Raw genomic sequence first — 16,979 nt, forward strand, 5'->3', positions numbered from 1 at the left:
GTGTCTGAGTGAGAACCATGACCCTAAGTCCTGTTTGTCTCCATTATGATTTAAGTGATTTTTAATTAAACTATATTTCTAATAAGTGCATTTTATTTAAGTTATTTCTACAAAATCTCAAATTATTGATTTCTCTCTCTCTCTCTCTCTCTCTCTCTCTCTCTCTCTCTCTATATATATATATATATATATATATATATATATATATATATATATATATATATATATATATGTTGATAGAATGGAATTCGGTACTCAATTCGTTGGTCCTTGTGGCTCGATGATCTTTTACTATTCCACACAACCGTGCACTTGCTTTATGTCAGGTTTTTGTCAGGTGTCAGGCTTTATGTCAGGTTTTCGGTATGATGCAACAACATCAATTTTTGGGTTACCGTCTAAAAACCAGAACCTTCATCTTTTTATATTTGTTGATGATTGTGGTACTATTAAGGCTAATGGAATTGACCAAAATTCCATATGCATTCGATTATTCCCTTTCTCTTTGAGAGATCGTGCGCGAGATTGGATTTTATCCTTTCCCTCCAATTAGAATACTTCACAGACTCAGTTGAAAGTGGTCTTTCTTGCGTGGTGCTTTTCACCAAGCAAAATGGCCCAAGTTAGGAATGAGATTTAAAATTTTAGGCAAGAAGAGGGGGAATCATTGTTTGACGCGTAAGAGCGTTATAAGGATTTATTAAGACTGTGCCCTTTTCATGGGCTTGAGAAGTAGATGATTACATATACTTTTTATAATGGTCTCCTTTACTCCACAAGGATGACCTTAAAAGCGACTTCTGGTGGAGCCCTCATGAATATTCCTCAAGATGTAGCTTATAACTTGATAGAAGAGATAGCCAAAAATCACTTCTTCTTCTTCTTCATATTTTTGGTCAACTGTTGACTTTTTGGTCAAACAGTTGTCCAAACTCAACTACCTATCCTAAATCGTATCCTACTTCTTCTTTATTTACAAGTCATATCTCCAAGCATCCAAAACCTTCAAGTTCCTCATATTTTTTGATATTGTCCAAAACTTTTTCATATATCATAACTTGCTTCATGACTCATGTCTTCATGAACAAAATGTCATGCCAAAACATTGTTCCATTATGATCCTACCAACCCTACAAAATCACATACAGTGCATAATTAAGATTCATGCCCATACTTAGACATAGATAACCATATACACCATCCAATATGCCATGACCTATACAATTCGTGCAATAGCCACACAAGAAAATAAGATTGCTAGGCTCAATTCACATACTCATTCGCTAATGCATCCAAAACAACTAACTATAAATCTCATAGCATCCCTTCTAATTGGTTTACGAACACCTCAGTTGCACCAATTCAGTTCCATTTCAAACCAGTAACAGAAAAAACCTAAGTCCAATACACTGCAATAGTACCACATTTGACATTAACCATTTCTCACTGCCTATTTCAATTCATTACATTGTATTAACAATTAACTTCAATTTACATAGCATTCAATTCGAAGCATATGTGATCAGAAAAATAGCAAGTGTACTATTTTGCCTTTTATAGTAATAATGGGGAAATTCCCCGAATGTCGATCTCAAGGACTGCAAGTCAATATCGAGTTTAAATTATCATTCAATTAAACAAAAAGTATTAATTTGGTTTTTAGATGTAAAAATATAAGAATAAAGGCAAAGACAAATAAAAATGAAAATAAGGGTTTGCAGGGTAAAAGGAACAATGCCAAGGAAGGTGTATGATTTATCTCTGTAACAACTCTGAGTCACTATTGCATCAACAAATATCAATTACTACCAGTTCTTAAGGGTATTTTCTCCCAAGTCCTTGGTGAGAAAACCTTTAATCAATCTACCCTAATTTCTATGTCCATATCCAATTAAGGTGAAGTTAAGCTTTATAATATCAAGAATACTCTGGTTCATACAGGGTATCCCTAGTCCTAGGTGATATCTACTATAGAGTAACCTTATGAAAACCTTATCAATGGCGGTCTAGCCTAATTGATAACCACAAATCAATCTCGATTGGTCCGAAAGAGAATGCAATAAACACATCAAAAGGTTACCATAAAAATAATATTATAAATGCAAATGTAAACTCAAATTCGTTACAATTCGCTATGAGTTTCCTGGTTCTTCTACCTGGACCTGTCGGACAAAAACACAACTATCCCACACATAAAATCACGAAAATATAATTAAAATATAACGATGAATGAAAATGCTTAAATATTATACCCGAAGTAAAATTGCCTTGAAAAGTATCAAAAATGCTTGCACAGTGTTTCAAAATCCTCGGTTTCTTGTCGGATCAGTAACGAAAACTTAATGCAAATGGTGACTGATAACAACCCCAAACTTAGCTCATTGTTTGTCCTCAAGTAATGTTTAAGATAACACTGCATGTCACTCCCCATGATTCTTGTTTCCTAACACTACTGAGATCATTCGCTAACGTCTTCCCTCTTCCTTCCATAAGTCTTGCTTTTTCCTTGTTAGTTTTCAATCGCACTTCCATTTCAAAGCATTGTTTCACCTGTCAGCTTATATCATATTCTCACAAATTCTCTCGGGGTTAAGTGTTTTCACTCATAATTCAGAATATGCAATATCAACTCGCAAGTTTGAATAGTCTCTCTTTTCATATCACCTACATACAACACACACACTTTTGAGGTATTTCGGGTTGTAACTTGGCTTGGGTTAGGGTGTGGATATTCAAACAAAAATGGGAAACAAGTGGTTTTGGGTTCAGAGTCGATGATACCTACTGTGTTGGTTTCTTTTGTTTTTTTGCTCGATTTTCTCTTCTTTTTTCTATTTTTCAACCGAGTGCCCTTTTTCGTGCTTCTTTTGAATCTTCGAGTTTATTTATAATAATTCCTTTTCCTTTTCTCTCGATGATTTCCTATTTCACTTTTTTTTCTCTTTTTGTTTTCGCACTTTCTTGGGCGTTTGGAACTCTTTGGGGTTTTTACCTCAAACTTAGCTTTTCAATACAGTTTAAAGGTATTAACATGACACTGAACAGGGTAAGGAAGTGTTTTGGCCAAGGGGTACATTTATGGGGTTTAAACAAACAAATATATACAGGCTCAAATGGGTTTTACAAGGGATATAATTATTTAGGATGGCTAGAAAGGCTCGGGGTTAATTTCAAACAACGTGCCTCAGTGTGTGTAATCATGCAGTGACAGTCCCAGAGAGTCTACGCAAATTTAGAGTGATAAAGACAAACCTGAATATTGCTCATGATGATCAATGTGCTTGTCTTTTTATGACTCACCATGTTTGGTTAAGCTTTGACAGTATCCACAATACTCTTTATCCTGGTGCGACTTCTTCCTTACTTCGGAATGTACATGACACTTATGTTGGTTAATTTGTATACGTTGCGTCCAATCATTCTTTTTCAGTAGTGTCAACTTCCTGGGGAGATCCTTCACAACAAGCCATGGTAAGTGGCGTGATCCTTTCATCCACTCCCACTCGTGATCATTACTATTTCCAACATATCACCACAGACTTAAAACACTCACATCATAATGTACCTTCAAACAGAAAAACCAAATCTAGAATGCAATAAAGTAAAATAACACCATACTGAAATAAAATAACAAAATACTAAAAATAACAATAAACAACATAAAATCTCCCCCACACTTGAACTAAACATTGGCCTCAATGTTTACGAACAAGAGCGAAGGAGGACACTCATAGTACCCTATTGAGGAGGTGTTTATGGAAAATGCAACATCAACTGTCGCATCATGCTGCTCATCTCATCCAACATTGCCCCCTGTCGGGCTTGCTCAATGCCTTGACGTTGTTGTTCCGTCCTTAAGTCACCTATTTCGGTTTATACCCGGGTCCATTGGTCAGTGGACCAGGAAGAGGAACCTGCCTCCTGCTGGGTAGGTTCCTGATATGGTGGTACAAACTGTTCCTGAGGTGCTTGGGGTTCCTCTTCTTCTGCCTCCGTGGCATTCACCTGGTCATCTACAAAATGCTCACATGCAGCAAAATGGTTAGTTTCGTGGCATTCCTCCGCGTCGGGATCAGCGCTCACATACAACCAATTGGCACAGTCAGTAATAACAACTCTGTCCGGATCCAGAAGAGCTATAATAAACCTCTTATGGATAAGCACATAATAGTAAGTAGGGGCAACAACAATCATACCTTGTTGAATTAGACTGAACATGTTAATTTTGGTCTTACCTGCAATTGGCGTGTCTTCGAGTAACACATCTTGATACCCGAAATGTTCAGTTATTTGGGTGATCATGCCACCCACTGAGATGCCTCTGGAGTCTGCTCGGCCAACTCTACCCAGATAGTCAGCTGTAAAGGCAACTACATTGATGACTTTGTTTTGTGCCATTGAGTATATAAAAAATAGCTCTCTTTGAGTAGCCACCCCTGTGATATCGCCTCTTCCAAACAGGGTGTAGGCCAAACCCTTATGAGCATACCAAAAACATGGATTCTGGATGTCAGAGGCCTTAGCACCTTTTGATGTGTAATCCTTCCTCCCGGTGATGGCAATCCAGAAATCCTTAAGTGAGAACCCATCTAGGACCGCTCCTGGTCCGTACAGAGGGAGTCAGAGTATCCCTGCCAATTCCTCAACTGACAATTCATGATAATTATTAAACAAGCGGAAACGCAAAGTGCCGAAATAATACCTGGTCGTGTCTATCCACCTCTTTTCGAGTTGGAATTCCAACGTGCTGAGGAATTCGAGCGTGATGCGCTCGTATGTCGGTGCTTCCAGGCTCATGAACTCTAGCATTCCTAAAACGTGGAACATCCGGTATACCTCAATTTTGAGCCCTAGTGTGTTCAGAGTATGCTCACACATGTACCTTGTCGGTGTGAGTTTCCGTTTCTAGTGAATTTGATACCTCTTTTCTTAATCCGGATTGTCAAACACGATGTTGTATGGATTTGGGTTCCGGCTTGGTCGCTTCCGTGACCTCGACATCTCCGTAAGTTGTTGCTTTCTGGTGAGAATTCTCCTCGGGGGCATTTTGGACCTGCAAAAATAGAAATTATTTGAAATAGGGAGTTAGAAAATTCTGAAACCGTGGTTAGAACGGGGATGACGAGTGGAGTAATATTTGTGAAGGGTGTTTTTGCAATAGGAGAGTTGAAGTGGTGGTTATGGAAGCTTTGAGGTAATGGGGTTTGTGAGGTTTAATGGGGTTTGTGAGGTTTAGAGAGAAAGAGAGTGAGAATGATAATAATGATGATAATGTAATGAAATAAATTCTGATAATGATAAGGTAAATAAGGTAAAGTGTGGTTAAGGTGGACTAAATAGGTGGGGCCCACTGCAAATTTTGGATTTTCAAAAAAAATTCAAAAATTCCGTTTGCCTGACACGACCGTGTCAGGCTACTGTCCATCACCACGTTTTCAATATTTCCTTCAGTGCTTCTGACACGGGCCGTGTCAGCTGACACGGTCGCCCGTGTCAGGCTACTGTTGACAAAAAAAATTGGTTCCCTTTCAGTGTTCTTGATATGGCCCGTGTCAGCTGACACGGGTGGCCATGTCAGGCCACTGTTTTTTCACATTTTTGACCTGAATTTTCACCCTCCTGACACGGGTGGTCGTGTCAGGCTGCCCTTTTGGCTGTTTTTTTGGATTTTTCTCCTGTTCAACCTCCGGTACATCTTACCACGTTGATTATCCTTTTTCATGACTTAGACATTTGTTGAAGTGATGTTCCCTCCTTGTAGAGCTCCTATATAAACCTACAAATATACATAACTGATTAGATTTAAAATGTGCGGGTTGCCTCCCACGAAGCGCTGCGTTTAACGTCGCATGGCTCGACGGTTCTCCGTCTTTTTAGGTGAGACGGATTTTGTCTATTAGACCACCCTCCTGGTCTTGTAGGTACGGTTTGACTCTCTTCCCATTCACCTTGAACGTGTCTCTGTTTGCGGGATTTCTTAGTTCAACGGCTCCATGCGGAAATACTTTTTGTATCATAAAGGGCCCCGACCATCTTGACCTTAGTTTCCCTAGGAATAACTTCAACCTTGAATTAAATAATAAGACCAGTTGTCCTTCCTGAAGCTCTTTCTTCTGAATGCGCCTGTCATGCCATGTTTTGGTTTGCTCTTTGTATATCTTGGCACTCTCATATGCTCGATTTCTGAATTTTTCCAGCTCTTGTAATTGAAGGATCCGAGATTTACCCGCTTTAGACAGACCATAGTTGAGAAATTTGGTAGCCCTGAATGCCTTGTGCTCTAGTTCGAGCGGCAAATGACAAACTTTACCATATACCAGTTGATACGGGGACATATCTATTGGGGTTTTGGACGCTGTTTGGTATTCCCAGAGTGCATCATCTAGCTTGATTGACCAATTTTTTCGTGAGGCGCTAACTGTATTTTCTAGGATTTTCTTGATTTGTCGATTTGATACCTCAACCTGTCTACTAGTCTAGGGGTGGTACTGTGTGGTGATTTTATGCTTGACATTGTATTTCCTTAGCAGGTTCCCCATCAGCTTGTTGAGGAAGTGGGTACCTTCGTCACTAATCAGTTCTCTTGGTACCCCAAACTGTGCAAAGATACAATTCTTGAGGAAATTTATTACCACTTTCGCGTCATTCATGGGTAGTGCTACTGCTTCCACCCATTTTGACACATAGTCAACCGCAACCAGAATGTATTGCTTTCCAAAGGACGTTGGGAAGGGTCCCATAAAATCTATTCCCCACACATCGAACAGTTCTACCTCTAACATGGCATTATGAGGCATCTGATTTCTCTTGGATATGTTTCCTGTTCTCTGACATCTGTCGCACTCTTTTACCATCTCTTGTGCATCTTTGAACAGTGTAGGCCAGTACAATCCAGACTGGAGGACTTTTGTCGCGATTCTATCTCCGCTAAAATGTCCTCCATATTCTGAGTTGTGACAGGCTTTTAGGATGTCCCTTTGCTCTTCCTCCAGAACACATCTCCTTACCAGGCCATATAATCCCTTTTTGTAAAGGAATGGATCGTCCCACACATAAAACCTACAATCATGCAAAAACTTTTTTCTTCTGTTAGAGTCAAAGTCATCAGGTATTAGTCCACCTACCACAAAGTTCACGTAATCTACGAACCATGGGATATACGTAACGGCTAGGATACGTTCTTCGGTGAACTCATCTCTAATAGGGTGTGTTTCTTCTGTTTCTTGAATCGGAGTCATCCGAGACAAGTGATCAGCAACAATGTTTTCATTACCTTTTTTGTCTCTGATTTCCAGGTCGAACTCTTGTAGTAGTTGGATCCATCGCAACAGCCTTGGCTTTGATTCCTACAAATAGGATCTGAACTTATCAAATGCGTACACAACTGCCAGGAGTTCTTTTTCGGTGATTGCATAATTCATTTGAGCAGGGTTCAATACGTGGCTTGCATAATAGATCACATGCAAGAGCTTCTCCTTTTGTTTCCCTAATACTACCCCTACTGCATTATCACTAGCATCACACATTATCTCAAAAGGGAGAGACCAATTAGGGGCAATAACTATGGGGGTTGACACAAGTTCCTTCTTCAAAGTCTCGAACGCTTGCCTGCACTCCTTGTCAAATAGGAATGGTGTATCCTTTATCAGTAGACTGAAGGAGAAGGGCGATCCAAAACGCAGAGGAATTTAAAATTTCTCCTTTAATGATCCTTACGAATGGGCATGATCAGTGATAGAATCGTTACCTCTTGTGGCGATTGTAACCTTTGATGCAGATCTGCGGAGCGATCACGAACATTGAACAATGACAACGCCTCTACTCAGTCCACACGAACGGATTCCTTCAATCTCAGTGCTAGCTGCTACGAATGAAGGCTTTGAGTGTGAGAGAGAGAGAGAGAGAGAGAGAGAGAGAGAGAGAGAAACGAAATTGCAACTGTACTAATGCTTCTGCACAAGGGTTCTATTTATAGAACCACTTGTGTGGGTTATAAGCTAAAAAGCCCACTTAAGTGTATGTGGCCCATATATTATAATATGTCAAACTCACTTAAGCGCGTGGTACCTTACCATATTTCGTATTCTACTTAAGTACACCGTACCTTACGATGTTCTACAATTCACTTAAGTGCACCGTACCTTACGATGTTCCTTAGTTACTCTATCTCTCATCAATCCGTCCTTTGTGTGTGACCCTATAGGTTTTCGCGGCATTGACAATTATATTAAATCAGGCATTTAACATAATAAACAGTGAGCGGTATCTAGCAACACATCACTGCTACCCAAGACACGAAAATGTCATGTGATCTGACAAATCCTTCTGTGATAATACTTATGTGTATAATTATCCTTTTGCCCTTATGTCTATATTGAACACAAGGCATAGACCGTGTCATCCTTGTCCAGTTCAATATTGGGCCCATAGGCATTTATCCTATTGCGCAGGATGGGAAAATTCCATCTAGGTCACTCATGTCCCTTAGCATGCTTCGTGGAGTACCCATCAACTGTCTTTATGGTCATCCAGTTACGGACAATGTTTGATCAACAATAAGGCACTCGACTCTACATCTAGGGTCCGTAGTGGTTTCAGGTCGAAGGGTGGTATACACCATTATCACCATGAGAATAACTTATGACACTTTGCATAACATTCTATATAGTATTCTCATAGCGGGTCAATCCAGTATAAATATTACTCTTAATATTCATACCTATGTTTAAGACTTGATAACTCTTTATCCATGATCCATGAGATGTGATCATCAGTCTATAAACATAATACTCTTCATGCTTTAATGTTATCCCACTTCACAATAAAGCTCAACTACAAATACTTTAAGAATAGTGTCCTTATGTTTAATGTGATCTCATGATTAAGTCATACTCGATACATTAAACGGACTAGCTATTCTAGGGACTTTATTAAACAAACATAATAAAGAAAAAGCATTTTATTATTAATAAATAATTCGATACAAGTACCAAAAGTATTGGCCTCTAGGGCTTACACCAACATAGACTAGTTAGTGGCTTTGCGATCTTGGAGAAATCTCTTATGAACCTGCGGTAGAACCCCGCATGTCCCAAGAAGCTTCAAATGACTTTTTCATTTATCGGAGGTGGTAAATTAGCTATTACCTCCACTTTTGTTATGTCCACTTCGATACCTCGGTTGGAGATCTTGTGTCCCGACATTATACCTTCACGTACCATAAAATGACACTTCTCCCAGTTCAAGATCAAATTTGTTTGCTGGCATCTTTCTAACAAAAGTGACAAGTTAGTTAAATATTTATCGAAAGAAGAACCGAATACTGAAAAGTCATCCATAAATACTTCCATATGCTTTTCGAGCATGTCAGCAAAGATTGATGTCATACACCTTTGAAAAGTGGTCGGTGTGTTGCACAACCCAAATGGCATTCTTCTATAAGCGAAAATACCATAGGGGCATGTGAATGCAGTCTTCTCTTGATCTTCAGGGGCAACCGCAATCTGGTTGTACCCCGAGTACCCATCTAGGAAACAATAGTAATTGTGTCCGACTAACCTTTCCAGCATTTGATCGATGAATGGTAATGGAAAGTGGTCCTTTCGTGTTGCCACGTTTAGTCTTCTGTAATCTATGCACACTCTCCAACCTATAACAGTTCGGGTTGGAAATAACTCATTCTTCTCATTTTTTATCACCGTAGTGCCCCCTTTTTTTGGTACCACATGGACTGGACTTACCCAAGAACTATCAGAAATAGGATAAATTAAGCCTGCATCCAACAATTTTACAACTTCTTTGCGTACCACTTCTTTCATGGCTGGGTTAAGTCTTTGTTGTGGTTGCACCACAGGTTTGTGATCATCTTCCATTAAGATTTTGTGCATGCAAACGGTCGGGCTTATACCTTTCAAGTCCTTAGTCGCCCATCCGATTGCGCCTTTGTATTTTTTTAGCACTTGAATGAGTTCTGCTTCTTGGACACTTTGTAGACTGGCATTGATAATAGCTGGGCATTTCTTTTCAGTGTCCTGAAATACATACTTCAAATTTGTTGGTAACTGCTTCAGATTCACCCCTGTTTTTGGCTCTTTAGTGACATCTGTGGTGGTGGTGGTCTTAAATCTTCCCACAAGTGTGGTCTAGATCTAATCCATTCAGGTTATTTTTCCATCATAGGGAGCACCTCAGACTCTCCTCCATCTTCATCACTTTCAAAAATTGATAGACTTAAGACCCGTTCTAACGATGATTGGGGTCTATGCCTTTCAATTTCTTGAGCAATTACTTGATCTATTACCTTATAGTGTGGCTTGTGCCAATATCATCTTTGTATTGCATTGTGTTCCTCACGTCTATTTTTAGCTCTTCATCATAGACTTTGAGGGCCATTGTTCCTTCCTCGATGTCTATCATACACCGTCCTGTTTCTAAGAATGGTGTGCCCAATATGAGAGGAATCTCCTCATCTTCAGGCATTTCCAGAATGACGAAGTCAACTAGGAAAACAAACTTGTCAATTTTTACAAGAGCGTCTTCCACAATTCCATAGGGTCGCCTAACAGAGCGATCCGCAAACTGAAGTGTCATTCCAGTATCTTGAACATTGCCAATGCCTAATTTTTTATAGATGGATAGTGGCATCAGGCTTACACTTGCTCCTAAGTCAATCATGTAACACCTCAAAATTTGCCCTCCTCTCTTGGGACTAGCTTAGCATATTGCATTTCATTTTTTAAGACATTAGGCATTTACATCTTTGCATATCATGTGGAAACAATGAGCAAGTCATCCTCCTAAGTCTTTCTCAGAAGATGGAGAGGTTAAGAGATGCAAGCTAAGGGTTTCATGAATTGATCACCAATCATCTGAGGGTTTGTGCTTCAATTAGGGTTTCTTGGTTCCTCAAGGAGATTGGGTATTGTCTTGGTTGAAATGGTACATCATCATCATCATGGTTCATTAGTCCTGATCAGATTCCTTGGGATTAGGGTTTTGACCTCTGGTCAACCCTAATTAGTTGCATTATGCCAATCAGGGATTTTCAGGGAGATGAGGTCTTTATTAAGATGGGGATCATCATATGATTTTATTGAGCTTTTATAAGCTAGGGTTTCATTTTGGGGTTATTTCATCAAGTGATTGAGGCTCAAAATCATCTGTGCATGACCAAGTCATCTATCAACTGCAAAAGTCAACTGCCAAGTCAACTGTTGGATTTGGAGGTGGGAAGTGAGTAGAAATACTTCATTCATGTTCAAACAAGTCTCATTTGACATTTCAAACATCAACATTGAAGAATTTAAAGTCAGGACAAAACTTTCCAAAAATAGAAAGTGACCTGTAATTTGAATTTGCCAAAAATGGAAAGGTTTTCAACTCAAGATTACATCATCAAGAAAGCTTCAAATGAAATTTTTGTTGAACATGAAAGTTGTAGATTTTTCTCTCCCGTTTCCAAAAAGTCAAAGATCATCAATTTCTCATGTGTGGTTAAGGAGATATGATCAAACTTGACAAAGGGTGCATTGAACTTCAAATGGGCATAACTTCTTAACCAAACTCCAAATTGGATGGCTCTTTTGGCATTGCTCTTATTTTGATCTCTAGTTTCCGAATCTTGCATTACATGACATGCATTATCATCACATGAATATTTGGGAATTCACTTGATTTTTAGAGGGAAAATATGGAATTTAAAATTTCTGCATTATTTGAACATTCCACCATTGCCTTTAGCTCCAAAATGACATTTTGAGTGAATTTGAGTCAAAATTCATGCACTATTCACCATGCATTTCATGCATAGGGTGAAAAACTCAATTTGCCAAAACACCTCATATTTGCTAATTCCATTTGCATTGGCTTAAAACTTGATTAAGGCATGATTAGTGGAGCATATATAAGCATAATCTCTAACTGTTTCCAGCATAACAACCTTCATAATTTCAGATCTAGAAAAATATTCACAAAATTCTCTCTCAATTTTTCTTCGAATTTCTTCAAACAAGTTGCGTTTCCTTTGGTTGAATCATCATCTGGAAGCATCATGGAGTAAGTTTGGACGTGGAAAGGAGCAAAATCGTGCTTGTTCTGTTCATGCTAGCAGCTTGGAAGCAACAATGGTGATGCAAAGTTCTGGTAGATTCGTGTACAATTGAGGTGCAATTTCTCTTCCAATTACTTGCACAAGCATTATAGAGGAACATTAAAGCCATTACAAAGCCTGAATCTCTCCAATTCCAGATCTTGTCTTCAAGAGGTCACCAAATCGAATCTCTCTTTTCTCAAATTTCTTGCGTTATTATTGTAGATCTTGTTATCCTAATCATGCTGAGCTTTAAATCGTGATTTTTCATGCAATATTGAATGAGTTATGGTTGTTTAAAGTTTCATGTGCAAATGATAATTGCTTCGATTCTCCTTGTATGTTGAATTAGACTTAGCCATGCATATAGTCGTGACCTAGGATGAAGGATCTACACATTGGTGTACTTGATTTCCATTTCTGGAAAATTTGTTCTTGGTTCATGAAGATGATTCCACTGTTCATGCGTGCATAATGAAGAAGATGATGTTTCAGCTATGGCCACGGTTTTGGTTTCTATGTGCCACGGATTAGCGTTGCTGAAGGTTTGTTTTAGGGCACGCACGTGATTGGCTCATGTACCTGGCCATGCAGTATTCCGATTGGACCACGTCAGCTTTAATGAAACGGTGCGTAGCACCTTGGCGCGCGCCAGTTTAAATTTCAGCCGAGTTCGATTCTTGGCTGCAACTTTAATTCAAATGCCATGCTATTTTTTCTATTTCCCTCCATACATTTCCATATGCTTGCTTCATCATTTTTTTATTTTTTCTCATCTTCAAAAATTCATAACAAATTAAATATTGATCCAAATATTGCCAGGTTTTTTGCATTGTGTTGTATTTTTTGTCTAATATTTTTTGATGATTAATTCCAAAATTGTGCATGGCTGGATACTTATTTTGCCTAAGGAGATTGAATACATGTCCATTCTTGACATTGCCTTGCTATATCATTTGTGAAATGCTTGATTCTTGTCCAATGCTCATGGAATTTTGCATGCTATAACTAGACTCAATGCTTGACATTAGGGTGTTGATTTGGTATTTTTATCATTTACCATTGCTATTTTATGATCATGCTAAGTTAGGTGTGACAATGTGTGTCACACCTTGAGATGTTCAACTTGAATGATGATTTTGCCATGCCAAATGATATCCAATTGTCCTTATTTTTTGTGTGATGCTTGATATAAATGTTGTGATTGCTCATGATTTTTGTTTGAATTTTTGGGATCATTCCTGATTTAATTGAGATTTTTCATTCTGGATGGTCACATTTGAGCTTTTAAATTGCCTTGGACTTCATTCATTTGTGAAATGCTTGTTCTTTATCCAATGAATGTGAAATTTTGGATACTATTTCTAGACATGTTGAGTGTTGTTTTGGCTTTGGTTTGAGGTTTTTACCAATTACCATTTTTGTTTTATGCCTATGCTAACTTGGTGTGACAATTTGTGTCACACATGTGCTTGTTGTGCTTGTATTGACTTATGTTATGTGATTGCCATGCCTAGTGATGTCCAATGCCTCTAATTTTTTGTGTGATGATCATGTTGTATGTCCTGTTTACTCATGAATTTTGCCAAGATTATTTGAATCATTTTTGATTTAATATGAATTTATTCCTTCTGTTGTCACAATGTGGTCACAATTTGCATACCTTGCCATGTTTAGTTCATGAAATGCTTTTGGTTAATGATTTGGATATGGAACCTTTTGGATTGTGTTCTTGATTGAATGAGGTTGATTCATGTTAAATTTCATGTTCTGTTTTGAATGTTTGACCCTCTTTTGACCCTAGGCCTTGACCTAGTGGTTTGGACTCACTGTTTGGGATTGTGGATTTCAGGTTAAGAAGCATTACCGTGGTGAAAGTGGTTCACTCATTTGGATTGATTATTTGATGGATGTTGGCTAACCTTATGTTGTTTTGTAGGTTGATGCCAAGTTATTTGTGTTGTGCCCATTGGCTTGTGGCTTGCACATTGTTGCTTAATGCCTTATCTGTCTGATTGTGTGATTGACTGTTGTTTGGTTGTCTGAACTTTGTACTGATTTGTTTGATGTTTTCACAGGTACATTAGTTGCTTTAAGTTCACTTTGAACTTTGCTTTGATTGGTTGCTTAACCATTGAGGTATAACTTCTCTGACTTCATGTAGTCTGGAAGACCTGTCCTGTTATGTGGGCAGGCACCTGTTTGAAGCCCTCCTTAAGAGGCAATGCTTGTGGATGTTTATCTTTGTGCCAAGCAGGTAAAGACCTCTTAAGAGGCGATTGGCAGATAAAAGAGATGTGCAATCCATCCCCTGCTATTCAGTTGAGTCATTCATTCTGCTCACACCACTGTGTGGATGCACTATGGATCAAAACCCAAGATCTTTGTTGTGTCAGTCATGTGGAGTGGATTCCCACATTCTGGACTCCCACACTTTCATTTGTCTGAAGCTCTCCCAGGCTAGGTATAAGAGTTGTGAGGTCTTACCCTCACTTCCTATTTCATCTGCTTCACCCTAACTCTCAATGTTAGGGTTAAGAGCTAACACCACCCTGTTACAGTGGCTTGTTTGTCGAGGTTGACATGACCCCTTGACTAAAGCCTAGCCTTGTGTGAGCCCATTTGTTTGTATATAGTGTGTGTGCTTGTTTTTATGCTTGTATGTGTTTGACTGTGCTGTTTAGGATAGCTTGCTCCCTGTGCAAGTTAGATAGAAACCTCAACCTAGGACCATGGTGGATTTACATGATAACTATTAGGCTCGAGTCAGGCTCCCTTCTAGTTTGTCATTTACCTGTCTCTGGTTAGGTTAGAAGTTCTTTCCCTGTTCAGGGGAACTACGTCGCCCTGATCCTCATACCAGATGAGGTACGTAGGCAGGAGATCGTACGAGATCTCTCCGGGCGCCCTTTTCCTTTTTTGGTGTGTGTTTGCTTGACAGCTAGCAGGCTCGAGTACCAGACCTCCTGTTAGCTTGTTTGTTCAACTTCTTTGTTGATTTTGACGACTCAGCGTCCGGTTAACCCCTTGTGTGTAGGTGTGGAGTCTGACGTAAGTCCAGCGATTGGCAGTCGGTTTCCAGTGTGTGTTTGTTGGTTCGGAGTCTGATGTAAGTCCAGCGATTGGCATTCGGTTTCCAGGTTTGCCTGTTTGTGTGGAGTCTGACGTAAGCCCAGCGATTGGCAGTCGGTTTCTTGTGTTTGTGTTTTGTTTGGCGTGCGTGAGCCGAACTACGGTAGCTCTGATTCTCATTCCAGATGAGATACGTAGGCATAGGATACGATATCCTAGCGAGCCCGTTCCCTTCTTCTTCCACCTGTGTCTTGTTCCAGTGTGCGTGTGCATTCTTTTGAGCAGTATTTAGCAACCTTTCTTCTATTCTTTTGAGCGTGGATCCCATCGAGTACGACGGATGCGTAGGGGTGCTAATACCTTCCCTTCGCATAACCGACTCCCGATCCCATCTCTCTTTGGTCGCGAGACCATGTCTTTTCCAGGTTTACTTCGAGCGTTTCCTTTCCCTCTTTTGGGATAAATAACGCACGGTGGCGGCTCTGTTTGTTTTGTTTTTCCCGCCGGTTGTTTTTCGCGGATGCGACAGCTGGCGACTCTGCTGGGGACCTGAGAAGTTGACCTCTTGCTGGTCCTTCTTTCCTAGGCAAGTCTCTCCTAGCGTTCTCTAGGATAGTTTAGGTTGCTTTTGCTGTTATATTTATTGCATTTATGATTATTATGTTGTGTATACATTTGCATAAATGTTTGCATGCATCATACTATCATTGTGCTGACTCTGTACAGGTTGGTTCCTCTGATTTGGGGTGGGTGTTCTGAGTGGGGATAAAACCCAGGCCCGAGTATACACCTAGGATTAGTGTGGTTTCATGTTGCCTCTCATGTTAGGTCAACATGTTTTTGGCGACGTGACATACCACAAGCCGGACGAGTTTCATTTGAGGGAGCTCTTCCTTTGTGGAGTATCCACTTTGGTTGAGTTACTTCATCTGAGCTGGTGACTTCGGTGACCGTTCTTTCCCGGATATTTAGTTTAGATGATCTTAAGAGAGCTGCAACGACACACCCGAAAGGGCAAACCCGTTGAGTATCTTTGCCCGATTGTCGAGACCATTATCCGCCTTAGGATGACCTGATTAGAATTCACCTGTGAGGGGAGGGTTGATTCTTACAGATGCATGTTTTGATGGTGACTTTGATGGTGACTAATGGTTCCGTTATTAATCAGAGTCCTATTTATAAGTCGGATTTATGGACATTTATTTCTGAGACGCCGGAGTTCTGTCCGTGGTATTTATCAGTGGGGATCCGTTTATTTCAGGATTCCCTGGGTTGGTTTAGAGGATCTCTGGTGATGATGGTGATGCATCCTGCTGTTCCGTTTATTTTGGAACCCCAAGTCGAATTTGTGGGTTGCTTAGTACCTCAGATGGTTGTGATCAGTTCAGAGGTTGTAACTCAGTGCAGTGGATGTTCAGATGACTGGGAGGATGGCACAGTGCATTGCATTCATACATCAGCATCATTCACATTTTGCATTTATCTGCATCTAACACATGTTTATCCATATGCAGGGGACATTCTCGATTGAGATCCTGGTTGAGAGACTTCTTTGTTCCAGACATGAGGACCGGTTTGAAAGATGATGTTGTCTACAGTTTCTTCGACCCAGAGATTGATGTGCCGAGAGATATGATAGCATTGATTACACCTGACCATGTGGGGATGTTCCGTGAGGCATACGGTGGTATTCTGAAGTTGGTTTTCAGGCTCACAGACAGTGATAGGAGCGCCATCCATACTCTTCTCCAGTTTTATGACCCTGGTTTGAGATGCTTCGTGTTCCCGGATTACCTGTTGGGGCCCTTGATGGAGGACT

The 16,979-nt window shown here is 39.8% G+C and overlaps 1 non-coding gene across 1 annotated transcript; it reads right to left on the reverse strand.

Annotated features, from left to right (window-relative positions):
* Nucleotides 1-620: 620 nt before the first annotated feature.
* LOC127133494 (small nucleolar RNA R71) lies at nucleotides 621-727 on the reverse strand. Its single transcript, XR_007807465.1, has one exon. It is a non-coding gene; the product is annotated as a small nucleolar RNA R71 (small nucleolar RNA).
* Between the last annotated feature and the right edge of the window lie 16,252 nt (nucleotides 728-16,979).

Source organism: Lathyrus oleraceus, chromosome 3 (assembly GCF_024323335.1).
Source record: "Lathyrus oleraceus cultivar Zhongwan6 chromosome 3, CAAS_Psat_ZW6_1.0, whole genome shotgun sequence".
In the NCBI taxonomy this organism is placed as follows: Eukaryota; Viridiplantae; Streptophyta; class Magnoliopsida; order Fabales; family Fabaceae; genus Lathyrus; species Lathyrus oleraceus.